The 20,272-nt window shown below is 37.5% G+C and overlaps 1 protein-coding gene and 1 pseudogene across 1 annotated transcript in view; one reads left to right on the forward strand and one right to left on the reverse strand.

Moving 5' to 3' along the window:
* LOC129769694 (uncharacterized) overlaps positions 1–20,272 on the reverse strand; it is a 105,506-nt gene that overhangs the window by 79,355 nt on the left and 5,879 nt on the right. The window lies entirely within an intron of this gene.
* LOC129772117 (U4 spliceosomal RNA) lies at positions 13,478–13,628 on the forward strand (annotated as a pseudogene).

Consider the following 20,272-nt stretch of genomic DNA (forward strand, 5'->3'; position numbering starts at 1 on the left):
TTTTTGAAAGAAAAATGTGGTTTTTTAGCAGCGTTCATTTCCCTCGATGCCTGATTCAGTGCAAGAGGTCAAGGATTTGACCACTGTAATACAGTGGAATTGCAGAAGCATCATCCCTAAACTAGATCAATTTAAATTTTTAATTCATAGTTCTAACTGTGATGTATTTTCCCTGTGTGAAACATGGCTTTCTTCAGCCGACGAACTGAATTTCCACGATTTCAACATTATTCGCCTCGATCGAAATGACTCGTTTGGTGGCGTACTATTGGGGATCAAAAAATGCCACTCCTTCTATAGAGTCACTCTCCCATCGATGACAGGCATTGAAGTTGTCGCCTGCCAGACACAAATCAATGGCAAAGACCTCTGCATTGCCTCGATATATATTCCTCCAAGAACTATGGTTGGCCGCCATCAGTTTTTTGATATCATCGAGGCACTGCCGGAGCCGCGGCTAATCTTAGGTGACCTCAACTCCCATGGAACAGCATGGGGTTCACTCTACGATGACAACCGTGCCACTTTGATTTATGATCTGTGTGACAACTTCAAATTGACAGTTTTGAATACTGGGGAAGCAACTAGAATAGCCAACCCTCCTGCACGGGCAAGCATGCTAGACATATCACTTTGCTCTTCTTCGTTATCCCTGGATTGCACGTGGAAGGTAATCCAAGATCCCCACGGTAGTGACCACCTGCCAATAATTTTATCGATCGCCAATGAATCAGGTTCTTGTGAGTTAGTCGATATTGCGTATGACCTCACGAAAAATATTGACTGGAGAAAATTTGCAGAAATAATATCTGAAGCACTTGTTTCAATGCATGAACTTCCTCCACTCGAAAAGTATAATTTTATATCGAGTTTGATTTACGAAAGCGCACATCAAGCTCAAAAGAAACGTCTTCCTGCTACCACTTTACGACGTCGTCCTCCATCACTTTGGTGGGACAAGAAGTGTTCAAAGGTCTACCTTGAAAAATCATCCGCTTTCAAAAAATTCCGGAAAACTGGACTAGTGGAATGGTTTTGAAAGCACCAAGCTCTAGAAGCCAAACTAAAAGGTCTGATTAAAGCAAAAAAGCGTGGATATTGGCGAAAGTTCGTCAATGGTTTGTCAAGGGAGACCGCTATGAGCACTCTTTGGAATACGGCTAGGAGAATGCGTGGCTGGAACCATACAAATGAAAGTGAGGAATACTCTGACCGTTGGATTTTCAAATTTGCAAGAAAGGTTTGTCCCGATTCCGTTCCTGCACAAAGCGTCGTACGCGACATTCCGCTCCAATGCGACTATGAGAATTTTTCGATGGTGGAATTCTCAATTGCCCTCCTCTCATGTAACAATTCAGCTCCGGGGTCGGACAAGATTAAATTCAACTTGTTGAAGAATCTTTCTGACTTGGCAAAACATCGTTTGCTGAACTTGTTCAACAAGTTTCTGGAGCTGAATATTGTCCCGCATGACTGGAGACAAGTGAGAGTGATAGCCATACGGAAACCCAACAAGCCGGCTTGCGATCACAACTCGTATAGGCCGATTGCAATGTTATCCTGTATTCGTAAATTGTTAGAGAAAATGATTCCTCTTTCTTTTGGACAAGTGGGTTGGTTGAAGCGAACAATTTGCTGTCAAATACGCAGTTTGGCTTCCGCCGAGGTAAAGGGACAAATGATTGTCTCGCGCTGCTATCTTCTGAAATCCAAATCGCATTTGCTCGCAAAGAACAAATGGCTTCCGTTTTTCTCGATATCAAAGGGGCATTTGATTCAGTTTCCATGGAAATTTTTCAGAGAAACTTCATAATCGTGAACTTTCACCAATTCTGAATAATTTCCTGTACAATTTACTGTCAGAAAAGCACATGTTTTTCAATCATGGCAGCTTGAAATCTTCTCGATACAGTTTTATGGGCCTACCACAAGGCTCCTGCCTAAGTCCCCTCTTGTACAGTTTTTACGTCAATGATATAGATGATTGTCTAACTAGAGACTGCACGCTGAGACAACTTGCAGACGATGGAGTTATTTCCATCACGGGTACTAATCCCGCCGTTCTGCAAAAATCCTTGCAAGATACCCTGAACAACCTGTTCACGTGGGCTCTCAAGCTGGGTATCGAATTCTCTACGGAGAAAACCGAAATGGTCGTTTTTTCTAGGAAGCACGAACCCACCCAATTCCAGCTTCAACTATCCGGCAAAACGATCATGCACTCGATGTTTTTCAAATACCTTGGAGTATATTCTGACTCTAAATGTACCTGGGGAATACACATTGCGTATTTGAAACAGAAATGACAGCAAAGAATCAATTTTCTCCAAACAATAACCGGAACATGGTGGGGTGTCCATCCAGGAGACCTCATTCAGTTATACAAAACAACGATATTATCAGTGTTAGAATATGGCAGTTTTTGCTTCCGATCAGCTGCCAGGATTCATATTCTCAAGCTGGAGAGAATACAATATCGTTGCTTGCGTATAGCAATTGGGTGTTTGCATTCGACACATACGATGAGTCTCGAAGTTTTGGCAGGAGTACCCCCGCTTACTCTTCGGTTCACAGAATTATCCTACAGATTTCTCATCCGTTGCACGATCATGAATCCATTGGTGATTGATAACTTCGAAAATCTACTCCAACTGATTCCTCAGTCAAGTTTTATGTGTTTATACCATGAGTACCTTACCCACGACGTGCACCCTTCACCAGGCATCTCCAACCAAGTTTGCTTCCCATACTTTTGCAATTCCTCTGTCATTTTTTATCTGTCCATGCGACAAAAAATCCATGGAATCCCAGATCATCTACGCTCAGATTCTATTCCGCCGATATTTTCGGCAGAATATGGGGGCATAGTTAGATCTGATAAAATGTTCTTTACTGACGGTTCATTCATAAACGGGTCCACTGGCTTCGGTATCTTCAATGAAAATTCCAGTGCCTCTTTCAAACTCAAAGATCCTTGTTCCGTGTATGTCGCTGAACTGGGTGCGATATACTACGCACTGGGGATCATTGCAACATTGCCCATCGACCACTATTTTATTTTTTCAGACAGTCTCAGCTCGTTAGAGGCAATCCGCTCAATGAAGGTTGATAAACGCTCATCTTATTTCCTAACAAGAATAAGACAACTATTGAGTGTTTTGGTCGAAAAATTATTCAAGATTACCTTAGCATGGGTTCCCTCTCATTGCTCGATTCCGGGGAATGAGAAAGCGGACTCGCTAGCTAAGGTGGGCGCTTTAGAAGGCACTCTTTTTGAAAGGCAAATTGCTTATAATGAATTTTTCCACATTCCTCGTCAGGACACACTCGTTAGTTGGCAGCGCATGTGGAGTGGAGATGAGTTCGGTCGTTGGTTACACACGATTATCCCTAAGGTCTCGACGAAGGCATGGTTCAAGGGATTGAATGTAGGTCGTGATTTCATTCGCGTGATATCTCGGCTTATGTCCAATCACTACAACCTAAACGCGCATCTCTATCGCATTGGGCTCGCAGCAAACAATCTTTGTGATTGTGGCGATGGCTACCACGACATCGAGCATGTTGTCTGGTCGTGTATCCGGTTCCATACTGCTCGCTCTCAGCTCTCTAGAGCACTGAGAGCACAAGGCAGACAATCGGAGATCCCCGTCCGGGATATCTTAGGTAGCCGTGATCCTGATCTTCTGCTTCATCTATACCTGTTCCTCAGAAACGCCGATGTCAACGTTTAATGATGTTTCCTTCGTTGTGTCCCCGTTTTATATCCCTCCTATCCGATCGATAAACTTTTACTTAGTCGCGGCAATACATACACACACTCTTTACAGACACACGGGCTAAAGGTTGTGCAGTCCACTGATCATGCAACAAGAGCCAAAGGTTGTACCGCTCATGACAACTCTACACGAACTGATGATTGCGCCGGCTAGTGACCATTCTATCCTGGATTCCTCGAGTCGAGAAAGACGCACCACGCTAGATATGAGGTACAGACTAGGGGGGCGTTGCTGATTAATGGTCAGCTGCATCCCAATAGGAAGTATCCCGTGTCGGGCACACGTACAGAGGATTGGAGACAGCAACATCCCAATTACGAAAACACTTGTAATACTAACCTCGAGCCAACCGCGAGTAATCGGTTACATATTACTAACATAGATAATAAGAAAAATTGTCAAAGTATTGAACTCCCGGCCCCGTGAGGCTAACGCCATATGAGCCTTTATAAAAATATATATTTTGGAAAAAAAAGTCACCATCATCAAATTTAAAAAAATTAAAAATTACATATTTTAGATATTGCAAATTAATTTTTTACGACTCATAGTTTTTCAGATATAAATATACATTACTTTACGTCATTACTTTTCAAAAGTTACACTTGAGTCAATTCCCAATTGCTGTGGAAAACTTTTATTACCTCCAATCCAAACGGAATGCAAACTTTCATTCGAATAAAAAAAAAATTAAATCTGCATTTTAGGACGATTTCATTTGGAAGTGCACAGAAACATTATCAGTAACGATAAAATTTCTGCTTTCTAAGGATTCTGTTCTCGAAACCGATCAGTCATTCGATGTGCGGACAAAAAAAGGCGACAACGCTGGTAAACATCAAAATGCACCGGGCGATTAACGGAGTTATTATTACCAACCAAGAAATTAACGTTAACCCTTCTTTGCATTGGTGAAAAAAATCAAGGTTCTGATACGATCAACTTGAAGTGAACTTTTTCCTTTACATAATTTTGGCATTCAATGTTATGATGGAAATTTCCACCATTCTGCAAGGAAGGGTTAATAGAACATACTAAATTGTTCGAACTTCACAACTTTAGCGACAGTGAGTTGGATAGTATTATATATTCATACAAGCTCAGCTGAAATCGTACATGTCCAGTAAAAGTTGGGCAGCTGGCGTAAATTTGCATTCGCGCATTCGCCCGCCCACGCGTTCGCTGTTTTTGCTGTTTGGTTCGATGGATTAACGCGCGCGCGTCATCAATCGTACGACACACATCCCGCCCCGGTCGGTCAGGCGATTCTTTATGAAGCACGCATCATCCGCCCTCTGTATGGCTTCTGTCACTGTGTTGTGGGGTTTCCATTGACCATAATTAAAACCGTCGGTCTCGCTACGGTTCGGAAATTACAACCGCGAGTAAATAAATGCGAGACTGATTAAGCTAACGGTTTTAATTGCCAGCTGAAAACTAATCAGCGGTGGCAAAAGTTACGCGATGGACAGAGTTCTTGAATCCGATAACACCGATTGGCGCGGCAGACAGTCGAGAGTCACGCAATGCAAACAGCAGCGCATCTATTTGAGCATGCAAAAGCATCGGTCCCCGGGTGAGAAAGTTGCGATACATACGTGACAGTGATGTGTACCGAGTATTCGCACCTGAACTATCGCGATGTGGGGGTGGGGACAGGACAAAGAATTCAAACTGTCAATTCGGCACGCGTTTATCGGAAAGGTGTGTTTGGTTAGTTTTTGCAGGCGTGAGGGGGGGGGGGGGGAGGCGCATTTAAAAATAGCGCGACAAATAAGCAGCCCGAAACCGGTCTCGCCAATAAACTTTATTTTTAGTTTGTTATTCGACAGGAAATTTGCTCAAATGATGCAAAGGCGAGAAGTTTGATACTTGAAGAGCTTTCTGTTTCTGAATGAAAATTGATTTCTAATGAATTTCGCTAATAGCATAAACAGTATTCCACGCGAATGCTATTCCACCGAGAAAAGCACAGGCACAGAGTCAGCTTCTGTGGGAATGACCATTAAACTCTCGTATCGAAATTTGACCGCTATTGTGTCATGCAAATTTCGTTAAATGGCATATTCGAAGCCTCCATATGTCGCGCTGGCTAGAGACAATCCGCAACCCCTCTGTTTCCGATGAGTGGGTAAGCATGTTTGTGTCCATCGTGATGTGGTACAAAAAATATAACGAAAATTCAATCGCGACACATTGATTGCCAACTGCTCAATGCGGACAAGTTGCGAACGGCGATTTCTAATTCATCTGCTTCCCAAGCAGCATTCGGTACTACGGTACGGTGGTGTCCAGTTGTGGGAGACGGAACTCGACCCGAACATTAGCCTAGCGTGCGTTCTATAATTCCCAACTGTGCCAAACTGGCGAACCAGTTTCGGACTCGATGAAGTTTTAATGCAAACATATACCACCCGACCCTATTGACCGTGGGAAGAGTGTGGGAGGCAGGTGTTGCTGCCCTGGTATCTCATGGACGCGGGGGCACTGATTGTGGTGGTAACTATATTTGCGTGTAACACAGAGACCAAGCGCACTTTTTGCATCGTTCTCCTTCGGCGGCATCGTTATTTGTCCTTTCGAACACAAGGATTCACTGCTCTGTGGGTTCGATTCAGCGCTCTTACATGATTGTGCCATTATCACCTGTGACCTGCACGGCCGAGATTGAGATGAATAGAGCTGCCGATACTGAGTGTGTATGTGTGTGCGAATATGGCGTGCTTGTATGCATTCAACAACGGAGATTGATATTGACCTCAAATGTGTTTATTTGATATGCTAGCTGGTATATTTCCATATCAAGCCGGTGCACAGACATGCAAGCGTTATTCACTTGACGACGGCATTCTTCAAGCGTGCTTCGAATTATCCTGGTGCTTGCAAAAACCCATTTCGTATTTCTGTCACAGTTTTTTATTTCTTTTTTTTCCTTTTTGATGACCGTTTTCGATCTAGCCCACATACGAGTTTTTTTTTAAAAAAAAGTATCGCGATCGGTCTAGGGTCTTCCCGGGTTGGAAATTCTCTCGACATGCCATGGAATGAATACTTTAGACAAAGGCTTAAATTGTTCTATCGATTAGTAATCTATGTCTGCGGGATAACCAGTCCGTTTTCTTTTCAATTTAATGTGCTCACTGGTTAGTATGATGTAATAAACTCAGTAACTCAATTATTATCAATAAGATAACTCGTCCCGCTCAAGCCTTTGTAGGGGAAAGAGGTGGGACCATCATCATCATTTAAAAAAAAAAATTTGACTTTACGCGGCTTACTTATATTCTATTTTCGATTCTATTGTGATATAATGTTGATACTCATGTCTCTCATTTAAGTCATTTTGATTTTTCTGTTTCTGTTTTTTAGATGCCACCCGTTGCAACCAGGGTTGTCAATGGCATTATTGGAAAACTGGAAAATTTATTATAAAAAAATGAGAGAAAACTGGAACCTGAAAAAGCGTTTATACGAGGAAGATCGGCTTCGATATATCTAAAATGATTTCTTACCGATTCCAATGCTTGAGAAATAGAATTTCCTTCGTTTAGTATTTATATGTAGTTCATAAAATGGCGGAACAAACCATTAATCAATCATATCATTCCAGCGGATCAAAATGATGTTTCCCACCGCCCAAACATTACTGTGAAACAATATTTGAGGATCTTTCCTCCTAGAGCCTCTAGAAAATACAGTTTTAATCGGGTATAACTAGAAAACTCTCGTATTTATTGCTTCATGTCCATAAAATCGATAAAAGAAGATCTCCGCAGAACTGTTCTACAATGTGATTAATTGAGGTGCATGGGAACACGGTTTCTGGTTATACTACATGGGCTGAAAAGTCCCGGGATTTTTCATCGGAAGGCACCACTGAAAATGAACAAGATTCATTTCGAGAGGTTCAACTGTCTCTAGCTTAGGTGTGAAATTTCATGACATTTCGTTAAATTGTTCATAAACCAGCCATTCCATACCAAACCGATATAGTGGTTCTCAGATTTTCGTGAAAATTGGTACAGGGAAACTTCGATATAACGTACCCTCGTTATAACGTACCCTCGATATAAAATCACTCGATATAACGTACATTTTACCTCGATATAACGTACACATTTCCAAAGTGTAAAGGAATTTTTTTTTCAATATTTTTTTTCTGATAGAACAATGAATTATCTTTATTGTGATGCTAAAACAAGTTTTGTACCTTCAATCAATTCCGAAATACAGCTGGTTTTGTGATTCCGTATTCTAAAAGAATCATGCTTTAATCAACAGTACGAAGGGAAACATCATGAGAAAGGCTGGCTTTGTCTTCTGATTGAAGTTATTTATTAACTTTACTAAAACAGCAACACAATAATGTAATATAGACTACGTTTGTGAGTACTTTATTATGCTTCGATATAACGTACAATTCGATACAACGTACAATTTTGAAAGTGAAATGTACGTTATATCGAAGTTTACCTGTACTTTTGTTCTTTATCGCGAAACATTTGACCCGTATTTTTTTATTTTTTCATCAGGGTGACCATTTCCATTTTAGGGTTGTCCGAAAAATCATCTTTTTCCTCTTTTTTCCAAAAATGACTTTTTTCAAAAATTCATAACTTTTGAACTACCACACCGATTCAGACGATCGACATATCAAATTGAAATCAATCACCTGGTCTTTTTTGAAAAAATACATCTGCAGAAAATTTGAATTCTGCTCTCGTTATTATTGATTGTATTCGTTTTATATTGTTTTCATAGTCTCGGGACCAAAGGCGCTATATATTTTTATATCCAGAAAGCTGAGGATTTTCACATAACATATGTCGAAACCAAAGAGGTGTTTTTTTTCGTTTTTGAGTTATGATTTTTCAAAGTTGACCGATGGTTCGGAAATTAATTTTTTCCTCTTTTTTCCAACACAAAAATTCATAACTTTTGACCTATTAATCTTTTGATCTACCGATTCAGATTGTTGACACATAAAATTAAAGCCAATTAGATAGTCTTTTTTGAAAAATATTAGACTTGCGAAAAAAATTGTTTTTGATATCGTAATTATTTATTGTATTAGTTTTTTTATAGTTTACATGGTTTCGGGACCTAGGATGCTATATATTTTTTTATATTTTTTCTTGAAAGTTGAGGTTTGTTTATATAACAAATCCAAAAATCAGAGATGTTTTATTTTTCGTTTTTATGTTATAAAACGGTTCAAAAGTAATGAATTTTTGAAAAAAGTCATTTTTTGAAAAAAGAGGAAAAAGTTGATTTTACGGACAACCCTAAAATGGAGATGGTCACCCTACTGGAAAAATGAAAAAATACGGGTCTAATGTTTAGATATAGAACAAAACTACCACTTTTCACGAAAATCTGAGAACCACTATATCGGTTTGGCATGGAATGGCTGAAACTACAGTTGTTTGAGTGTCACTACCAGAGATACCAACCTTCCTGATTTTCCAGGATTTCCCAGATTTTTTAGCACGTTCCCTGATATCCTAACGAACCCTCAATTTATCCTGATTTTTCTGAAATGATCCTGATTTTTCCTGATTTTCGTATTCTTTACATTATTCGTTATAAATATACTGGTTTCCATGCCAAAGTTTTCTGTCATAGTTTTACGGTTCGCACTTGTATCTTACATTAAGTTGAATTCTCTAGACGCAAGCTGTACTTATCTTTTCTTATCTCTATCTACAATTGTTTTGTGGCTTTTCAAAACAGTGATAGAAAATTTCATGAAACCAGATTGTCTGTCGAATTTACGAAATTACAACGATGTAAATGTTTATGTTTCAAAGTGTAAAATTACTCAAGGGAAAATTTTTGAATCCACAGTCAATATAAAATGATTTTATATGTAATTTGTTCGTCTGATTCAAAGTAAAACCAACTTTATTGACTATGGTGAATATATTTATAACCATAATAATATCATAAAAATTATGAAAAATTTAAAAGTCTTCCACTCCTGATATGCTTTCCACATTTGTCGAGTAAAGATTCATTCCAAAGCATGAACGATGGATTCAGTGAAAAGTTGAATATTGATTTCTCTGCAATTGGCTGTAGTGATGCTGTAGGTTTTTTGGAAAAACGATCAAAAAATCAGGCGAAACACTAGCATTTCTGCTTATGCGAGGATTTATACCATGCCTATTAATTGTTTTACATATCCGGTTTTCGCCCGAAGCAAGATATATTCTTTTTCTGGTGGGATTTGGGATGGATTTTGTATTATGAGCTGATATGAGCAACCTGCTTTACACATGTATGGCTTGCAGCAGTTTTCGACGAGGAAGCAAACATGTTCCGGGAGAACATAATTTTTTAGCAATGTGAAATATGGCGAAAGATTGTTAAACAGGACTGGGGAAATAAATATTGTAATGATTTGATTGAAAATGTTGTTTTTGTTTTCCCAAAAATCGACAATAACTTTTCGGACAACCCAATATGAGCTATCCTGAATTATCCTGATTTTTATTTTCATTTTTCCTGATTTTTTTAAATTCTAGTTGGCAACCCTGGTCACTACTTGAGCATTCGAAAAGAAAATGGAAAAAGAAGAATATCGTATTTTGATTTAACATTGTTTTTTTGGTGGGAAAAAAGTCCTCAACAATCAATGTAATGAAAATAATTTCGCAGTCTTACGTCAACAATGTGGTGTCCCAGATACCATTTCCAATGTAGAATTGCATTGGATTTCATTTGTTTATTAGTTTTCTTAAATGTCTACGTTTGCGCAAAGTATTGAAATTTCATAAAATTTTATAAATTCATGTCTTTGATTTAGTAAGTCCGACATGGCACCGCTTATACTATATAGGCTGAAAAGTCTCGGGATTTTTAATGAAAATAATAATTTTTTCGGGCAATGTTGTATTTATTCTTCAACATAGTTTCCTTCGAGGGCTATTGCCTTTGGCATAGCGTGGAAACTCGTACTACCCTTCGATTCCTTGATGAAATGTTATTCCACTTTTGCTTCTTCGAGGACAACATTTTATCGGTGGTTTAGTGAATTTCAAATGGACCGTACAAGCATCGCAGATGATCCTCGGTCTGGAAGACCAAAAGAGAATCCAGAAATTGTAAAACAAGTGCATCGACTCGTATTGAACGATCGTAAAGTAAAGTAACGCGAGTTAGCTGAGGTCGTAGGCATTTCAAAAGAACAAGTGGGATACATTTTGCACGACATTTCGGACATGAAAAAACTATCCACGCGACGGGTGCCGCGTTTGCTGACCGTCGACCAAGAACAGCGACGCGTTGATGATTCAACATCCGGTTTGGCGTTGTTGAAACATAATCGAGTGGACTTCTTTCGACGTTTTGTGACAATGGATAAAACGTGAATCCATTACCACACTCCTGAGTCCAATAGGCAATCTGCAGAGTGGCATATTTCGAAGACTTGAACGTTTCGTATTACAGAAAAGGAATCGAAGGGTAGTACGAGTTTCCACGCTATGCCAAAGGCAATAGCCCTCGAAGGAAACTATGTTGAAGAATAAATACAACATTGCCCGAAAAAATGATTATTTTCATTAAAAATCCCGAGACTTTTCAGCCTATATAGTATAAGCGGTGCCATGTCGGACTTACTAAATCAAAGACATGAATTTATAAAATTTTATGAAATTTCAATACTTTGCGCAAACGTAGACATTTAAGAAAACTAATAAACAAATGAAATCCAATGCAATTCCACATTGGAAATGGTATCTGGGACACCACATTGTTGACGTAAGACTGCGAAATTATTTTCTTTAAGGGGGTATTCTAGTGTAGAGACACGAATTTCGGACGTTTTTTCGAACTCCGTAAAAATAAAACAAAGAATATTTTTACTATCCATTATATCATTATTCGTTTATCTATCTTTCAACAATAAAACAAAAATAGGACGGAAAAAAAAATATTCATAATTAGAATAGTTACATGCTGGTGAAGTGAGGGTGTTCAAAAAAAAGTTGTGCCATGGCGTACACGATTCCAGTCCTTCTGGTTATCTGAAACAAAAAAATCGAACAGATTCTGAATCAGTAAAGATGTCGCTATGGCATGAACCTCGGACAAGTCAAAAACATGGGTTTTAACAAAATGGCGGCCGCTTGAAAACAAAAATGCTGTTTAAAACGTTTTTTTTTGCGTTTACCGATTTTTTAAAAATAGTAAAATTAAAAAGTTATAATTTTTTATTGGTTCATGCGATAGAGAGATGTATGAAGATTATTTTCATATAAATTTGACATAAATCGGTTCAGTAGAACTTGAGATATCGTGTACGCCAGTTAGAAAAAAACTAGTTCCGAGAGAAACGCGTTTGAAGTTCATTGTGATGGCCGTAACAGGTTAGATACCACATCACTAAGATGGCTCTAACTAGGTAAATAATAGGATTTTCGATAAGTCCTTTCTAGAGTATATTCTTGAATGCCTAAACTACAGAAATATGGTAAAAAAAAATTTCGATTTTTTCAGATTTCTAGACTAGAATACCCCCTTAATTCGTTTGTTTATCACTTCGAATATTATTCTCAAACACATCCAAATTTTTTAACAATTTTTTTTTAGAAAGTTTTCGTGGTCCTGATTCTCCCACTCACGTGGTTTTGTCGAAGCAGTTAGAGATGGTTGATTTATGATCCATTGTTCTCCTCGCGTGAACAATACACAAGCTGCTCATATGACGTCATTTGTTCCGTTTTCGTAAATGCAACCTGAACTGGATATGCATCGCAAACATTTCTTCAAAAACACTGGTATATTACGCAGATGATACACACTGTGGTGATTGTACATTTCTTTCACCACCACCTTTATCAATTTATGAAAAAGCATGGAAATAACAATGTGAACGATTGATTCAATAATACACAAACACGCTCCGCCTGATGGTATGAAAAAATAGACGCAATACATCTTTTCCCTCCAGATTTAAGGATGAGAATTTTTAAAAATCAAAAAGGCATTGCGGCATACTTTATTCACCAAATATTATCGATCCTTCGAAGCTATTTTATGCTCAGTCTTCTCATTCTGGTAGTGAGTCTACATGCGGTTGTTGCATACTCGCTTGTTGAAGCGAACGAAGAAAAAAAATGTTTCTAATTTATGGTCTTTTTCATAGTAAATAGGCTCTTTTAATATGTTTGTCGTGTTATACCGTCACGTTCATGAAGTTTTTGGAATTTGCTTATAATTTTTAACAACTTTTCCAAATACATCATTATGGTGCAAATATATGTTTAGGAGTTACGTTATAAAACATTTGGGTTAATCCTTTCCCGTACAACATCGAGTCTCACTCGTGGTGTACTTGCATAATATAGGGCGCTAGAACGCTCAGCAGAGTAGTGAAATCACTTGATGTGTGACGTATTAAATAAAATGGAAGGGGTTCAAGCTAGTGATAAAACGGAGAGTGGTTTGGCCGGATATCGGATATCCGGCCAACTTTGAGGCCGGATAGTCAGATATCCGGCCAACTTTGAGGCCGGATAGTCAGATATCCGGCGGCCGGATATTCGACTCTTTATCAGCAAATACAAAATGTAGAGAAACAGCATGTGACATGATGCAAATAAAGCGGTAAATGTGAGGAAAAAATAAACATATTTTTAAATAAAAATTGTGAAAGAATATCAAATTTTTCGTTTAGAATAAGTATCAAATTCAGCTTTGCACAGTGGCGATATCGTAACCAATGAGGTTAAACCAAGGTGGGATTATTGCTAATTGAAAAAAAAATCCTATTTCATACTATATCATGTTTTCTACAAGGAATTTAGAACAGTTTTATTCTGATTTTGTGAGTGTATTAAGATAATTCGAAAACTAGCCGAGTAAGAGTAAGAGTTACATGCAATTAGCAATCAATTATTTTCATTGAGATTGAGGACAAACTTAGAACTGTCTTCAGGGATGGTAGTCTGAGAGGGGATACACTTACTTCTTTGCAGATCGAAATTACTATGATCGGCAACAAATTCACTAATTTGAAGAATCAACAACTCTTAGGCATGGTGGAGAAGTGCGTTGGGCTTTTATATATCCGAGGTATTTTCGCATATTGCTGCAACAAAAAAGCATTTGGATAAGAACGAGACTGTACAAAGAACACCGAACGTTCTTCGTATGAGAACATCTTTAAACACTGGAGAGGTCGTCTAACTACTTATAAGAAGATTAATATTATTTGATTGCAACCATTTTAGATCCGAGGATCAGGACAGAACATTTAGGTGTTCTCGAAACGTAAACAGACAGGCAAAAAATCATTAAAATCAAAATCATCTCACAAAAATATCTTGAGACGAATCTTCTGAGAATAAAAGCTCATTGCCGTCTTCAACGAAACGTTAAACGAAACGGAAGCGATGGAGCTGAATAGAACTTCTTCAAATGTCCTTCAACGTAACTCCTAAACATATATTTTTACCATAATGGTAACACGACAAACATATTAAAAGAGCCTATTTACTATAGAAAAAGACAATAAATAAGAAATATTTTTTAAATATCTCGAGCATGGCTGCATTTAGAAGGATATTGATAATGAGCTTTTTTGTTTTCAATCATTTCAGGATTCATAATTTGTGGCTAAAAATGATTTTTTTGTCCCATTTGTTTATTTTAGGCTCATTAGCATTTTGGCTGTAACAGAGCCGAATTTTAATCGTGTACATGTCACATGTTTATCATATCTATGATTAGCACATTACACAGTTGCCATTTTTTCGACGTAATAGTATATACATGGTACACATTTACACAGTTGCCATTTAGACGTAAGAGTATTCCTTCTGATCTTCCATTATCCAGTTAGACCACCGGAAAGCGGAGACAGTTGATTGATCATTGTTGAGTTATTTATAGAACAGCAGCCCGATGTGTCTTGCAGAGCAGAGCAGTTGTATGGATGAATCGATCTTATTTCGACCGTGGATCGATCTCCATCGCTGATGATTGTTGCGTGGACGTAGTTATTCTGTTACAACACCAAGATGGTCAATAAGAGCCCTGAGTTTTGAACTAACGATCGATCGCTTACTAAACGAACGCGCAACCGATGTGGCTACGGAGACCCAAAAAATGATTGTTAGCATACAAAAATTCGAAATTTCAAAAATTCATAAAAATTCGATGTTTTACAAAGTTTGTCAAAAATAGTTTTACCATCTTGGACCATCTTTTCTACATGATTCTATTTTATATGAAAAAATAAAAAAAAAACATTAAAAAATATATATTTTAGATATTGCAAATAAAGTTTTTTTTTCGTAAATAGGAAACGAGTACTATTTTTTCTCAGTGTATATTTTTTTACGTTGGACATCAATACTCTATAACTCTTTCTAAGACATCATTCCGGTATGACTCATAGTTTTTGAGATAAAAATTATCAAAGATATCTGTTACTAAAATCGATACGCGATACGAAAGTTACACTTCAGTCAAAAAATTCCCAATTGCTGTGAAAAACTCATATTTCCTCCAACCCAAACGGAATACAAACTTTCATTCGAATTAAAAATACTCACGTTTTGTCATTTGTCGATTTCATTTGGAATTGCTGTGTACACACAATTTACAATTTTCGATTCAATTGATGCGCAAGTTATCAAAATCTGTTTGCTGCAAGAATAGTTGTTTACCCACAACCTATTTCATAAAAGATGTATTGGTTCTGGGTCTAGGGGCACGGACGGGAGCTTGGCGTAGGACTGTTATTGTTTGTAGTAATTGCGTTTTTTCATTGTTTTGTTTCTTGCTCATTTTATACACTGGAGGTTCTGAAAAACAATTTCTTATATTAACTTACATTCTTTCCTTCCTTTGCGGGTAATTCGTCCCCTTGCTATAAATAGTAGAATAAGTTGAAATGTAAATACACTATAGATATACGAATAGATTTATGAAATGAGTGTTCTTCAACATTGTTACAATTTCCTTATATCCCATCCTTCTCCTAAAAATATGTCACCCTCCTAAACTCGAGTACACCGCGAGTAATCGGTTTTCCACCTTACTAACCATAGATGTAAGAAAATTGTTTATATATATAGTTTTAAAATTATATTTAAGAATTCGGCTCCTTTAAACTTAAGTAACTGAGCCTGTAAAAATAAACGAATTAATAAAAAAAAAACTTATATTCTTTAAACAGGTGGGATGAGGTAGAATCCGCAACCACATTCTAACATGAATACGAGTTCCTCGACACTTTTTGCTATTTATTTAATTATGCTGAAGGGGACAACCATTTATCAGTGTTTTTTCGAACAGAAGTCCAAATATGTTAGATGTAAACCAAAGTCTAATAAATCTATAACCACCGAAATATAGTATGGATAAAAATAACATTTTCTCCTACGTTACCACGTTATCCGGAACATTGTTGTGTGAAGGGTTGTAATAAATTTATAGCCAGGTATATTAAATACTTCATGGCCTTTAGTCCTCTCTGGGGAAGTTCGTGTAGCTGTTGTAGTAAATTGATCTCATCTGGTGCGAAGCTCTGCTTGTTTATAGGGAAGGGAATGAAGAACGGATAAATGAATTCAGGGAAGTGAGCGAGCAAAATAGTAACATAATTACTTCTAAGGAAGACATCTATAATATTAAGATCGTGACTATTTACTAGGGTAAATGAATGTATGGAAAAAATCGACTCTAAAATTTCAAAACGTTACCCTATACAAATTGTTTACCACTTCGAAAAAACACCCTATGCTAAATATCAGCTCAATCGGACTTAAGGAACAGTGGCGCAAAGCGGCCGAAGTCTCCCCCCAAGGGAGAGTAAAGGAAATCGGGGCTTTCGATTTTTTTTTTATGCTAAATGTCTTAAAATTGCATGAAACGTTGAGATAATAGTGTCATCTCGAAAAAAAAAAAATTTATCAAAAATCGCCACTCTGGGACTTAGTTTTTTTTATCGGAGAACGAAACGAAACATATGGTTTTAAGTGCCGAAAAAAAAATTATATCGATTTTCATTCCGAACTTGTTGCGAAATTTTGATTTGCTCGATAATATACCTTAAGCAAAATATTAGCTCATTCGAACTTCATTTATCAGTGTTGCAGACGTTAAAATTTGAGTTTTTTGAAAACCGAAAAATCGCCGGAAATCGGGATTTTTTTTTGATACCAAATGTCTTAAAATTGCATGACACATCAAGTGTCGATTTTTGACAAGAAAAACTTTTTCGAGATGACACTAGGTCTCGACGTTTCATGCAATTTTAAGACATTTGGCGTAAAAAAAATTCGAAAGCCCCGATTTGGGTGATTTTTCGATTTTTATAAAACTCAAACTTTGACCGCTATGCACCACACTACTTTAAGTCCGATTGAGCTGAAATTTGGCATAGGGTGTTTTTTCGAGGTAGTGAACATTTTTTAAGAGGTAACTTTTTGAAATTAGAGATGACAATTTTCTTTTGCACCCTACTACATACTTACTCTTTCATGATCTGACATGTGCGAGTATACCCTTTCAAACCTGTAAATCGCAACCAGTTAAATTCTTCAAATTCCTTTTTTCGCATTACCAAACAACATGCGCGATATCAAGATATTCTGAGCCACAATTTAGGAATTATTAGTAGCAAGACCTATACGATAAAAACATGGATTGAGCACGAATTGATTAGACAACGATCTGAATATCAACCTAATAAAATCTCTATCAACGTTTAACCTTTTGAGCCAGGCTCCCGTCGGATATTTGAGGAGAATATAGTAAAACCATCCAAGATCATTCCTGCATTGATTCTGTCAACTAAAAAATGCCTGTTATCGACAAATGGAGGGTAATTCATAATACGCATCGACTCACATTGTAGGTTAACGTCCATTTTAATCGTCAAATTATGAACTCTTTTTTTCTATTATTTTCACTGTTTATGGTTCGAGTAAAAAATTACATTACTTATCCCAAGGCATGTCAAGAAAATTTCCAACCCGAAAAAATCCTTGACCGGTCAGGAATTGAACACAATACCTATGTCAGCATTAGCCTTGAATTTACAAAGGAATTTCCGCTTTACTAGATACCCAACAACAACCTGCTAATGCGGTGATTTCAAGACCAGATAGCTGAGCAAACCTAAGCCTAATTCCAGCCGATACTTCAGGCCCTACATTCAACCTGGAATATAAACGTATCAACCTGACTCTGCAATGAGATCCGCCACAACACAGAAAAATCTCGTTATAATTATCTGTTGAGAGGATGAATTTACGGGAATTCTGGTTGAGCTATCCCTATTCTTGTTTCCACATTAAGCCCATTGGAATGTTTTTTATTTTATTCGAAAGAAATTGCTTTTACTTATGTTGAATCTCATGCTTCTCTATGTCTGCCAACGCGCGCGGGCACAAACTATTGTTTGAAGTTAAATTTGGGACTACGACAAACGAAAAGAATATATTACAAAACTAAACAAACAATTAACATACCATCATCATCATAGTCTTTAGATTAGAAACACAAATATCCGTTATAACAGCGTCATCTTACACACTAAAATTATTGAACATTGATCACATATTGGGTTAAAATCTAGATCATGCTTCAAAAACTCTTTACAAATACTAAAAAAAAATATTAAAATACTTTAAATAATTGAGTTTTTGTCGTTCGTCGTTCATTGAATTATACAGGGTTGGTCCTAGCATAGCACTTTCCAAATTGGACAAAAAAAGTCTGCGATCATCGCGGCTGCCGAAAATATTAATATTGGAATTTGTCATTGATAATTTTGGAGTCGTGGTGAACGTTCCAGCGATACATAATTGATCTATTATTTATGTAAAACATATAACATTATTCGTACAGTACTAGGAGTGTTTGTATGCGTTTACTATCCTGTGTGTGAATTGTCGCGTACTGTACTGTAAATCCCTGTGAACCAACAACATTTCGATTTTTCCTCCTTATGCGATTTTTTTCTTATATGCGATCCGATATTGACAAAGATTCCAGTATTTATTGATAGTACTGTGAAAAACCATTAGTGTCAGTCGGACTTTCCCGAATGTCTAACCACCCACTCTAACCCGCTCTGTGGAGACCCTGTCCAAAAAAAAACCGGGACCCGTCCAGAGACGAATCGATTGTGGTTGTACGCATTATTTATTCACGAACCTTTCCCTCCCCCATTTCTGGGTCAGCCGAAGGCGATTTGCCAATACCATAGGCATGTTGTGATTAACATTTTATAGCGGTAGTGTCACCGTGGTAAACATTGTTTGACTTTTTGCTAAGCTCTCCGTACCCCCAGCGCCATACCTGCAGTCTAGAACTGAATGGAGAACTTCCACTAGGGGAAGCGAAAGGGGAGAGATATTCACTGGACTATCTCGCTGGACGGTGGGTTCTTCCATTAATTGAAGTTTAATGTCCCAGCCAGCTGGTCCTTCGCGTATTGATGAATCAATTAGTGCGTAGGACGAGTGGTACTAGTTGTAATACAGCGTGTATGCGTAATGGATATTTACACGGGTATTAATGTTTAATCGGATTCAGCTCAAAACGCACGCTAGCGAGTCGGTGTAAAAATTATGCGATAAAGTAGCTGTATCGGTGCATGGAAGATGAGGTGCGTAGCCCAAAAAAATATACACAAATTACAAAACAATAATCGATCATCATTAGTAGTTTTTTTTGGTTTATAGATATTATCTTCATCGTTACTTTCTCAAACACTTGGGGGGAATTTTTAAATGAGATTGTGAATAACTTCTAATAATTCTAAGTTACTTAAGATAATACATTGTTGGATCGCCAATGTTCCATTAACCCAAAGTAGACAAACTCCATAAAGATCAATAGCAATAATAATCGCAAATCGAGAAATGTCCGAAAGGCAATTTTTGCTATGACATTGAGGTGTATTTAACGCCTTCCAAAAACGTAACAGAAAAACGGGATCGTTTATCGCGTTGCTAGCGGTTGGAGCGCTGATTTTTATGAATTATCGACTCTATGTGAAATCTATAATGAAACGAAGTATAATTCAATTTACAGCTTCTGTGGTTCCATTGTCTGATCGCTACGGCCATTATTCCGCGGTCTAAAATTCACCCCCTTTTCATGCGAATATATTCGTTTAAATCGGTTGTGATCTGATCGAATGTATGTTTCTATTGAACGGCCATTCATGACAACAATTTTACAATGCTCAGTGGGAATAATCTGTACTGCATAGTGTATGGCATAATACTAGTCACTGTTGAGCACTATTTAGACGTTGTCACATTCAATGAAAAATCGATGATCACAATTCAGAAAATTTTATTTGCATAGAATTCTGTGACCTTAAACTTATGTTTCGCTTTATTAGTTTTTCAAGATACTGCAATCATTATTTACTCTACGACCATTGAAGTGTCTCTAATGCAGCTCTTGTTGATGTTCCAATCTTATTTATAGTTAAGTTATTTAAACATGCAATTCAAACA

The sequence above is a fragment of the Toxorhynchites rutilus genome, chromosome 2 (assembly GCF_029784135.1).
Source record: "Toxorhynchites rutilus septentrionalis strain SRP chromosome 2, ASM2978413v1, whole genome shotgun sequence".
In the NCBI taxonomy this organism is placed as follows: Eukaryota; Metazoa; Arthropoda; class Insecta; order Diptera; family Culicidae; genus Toxorhynchites; species Toxorhynchites rutilus.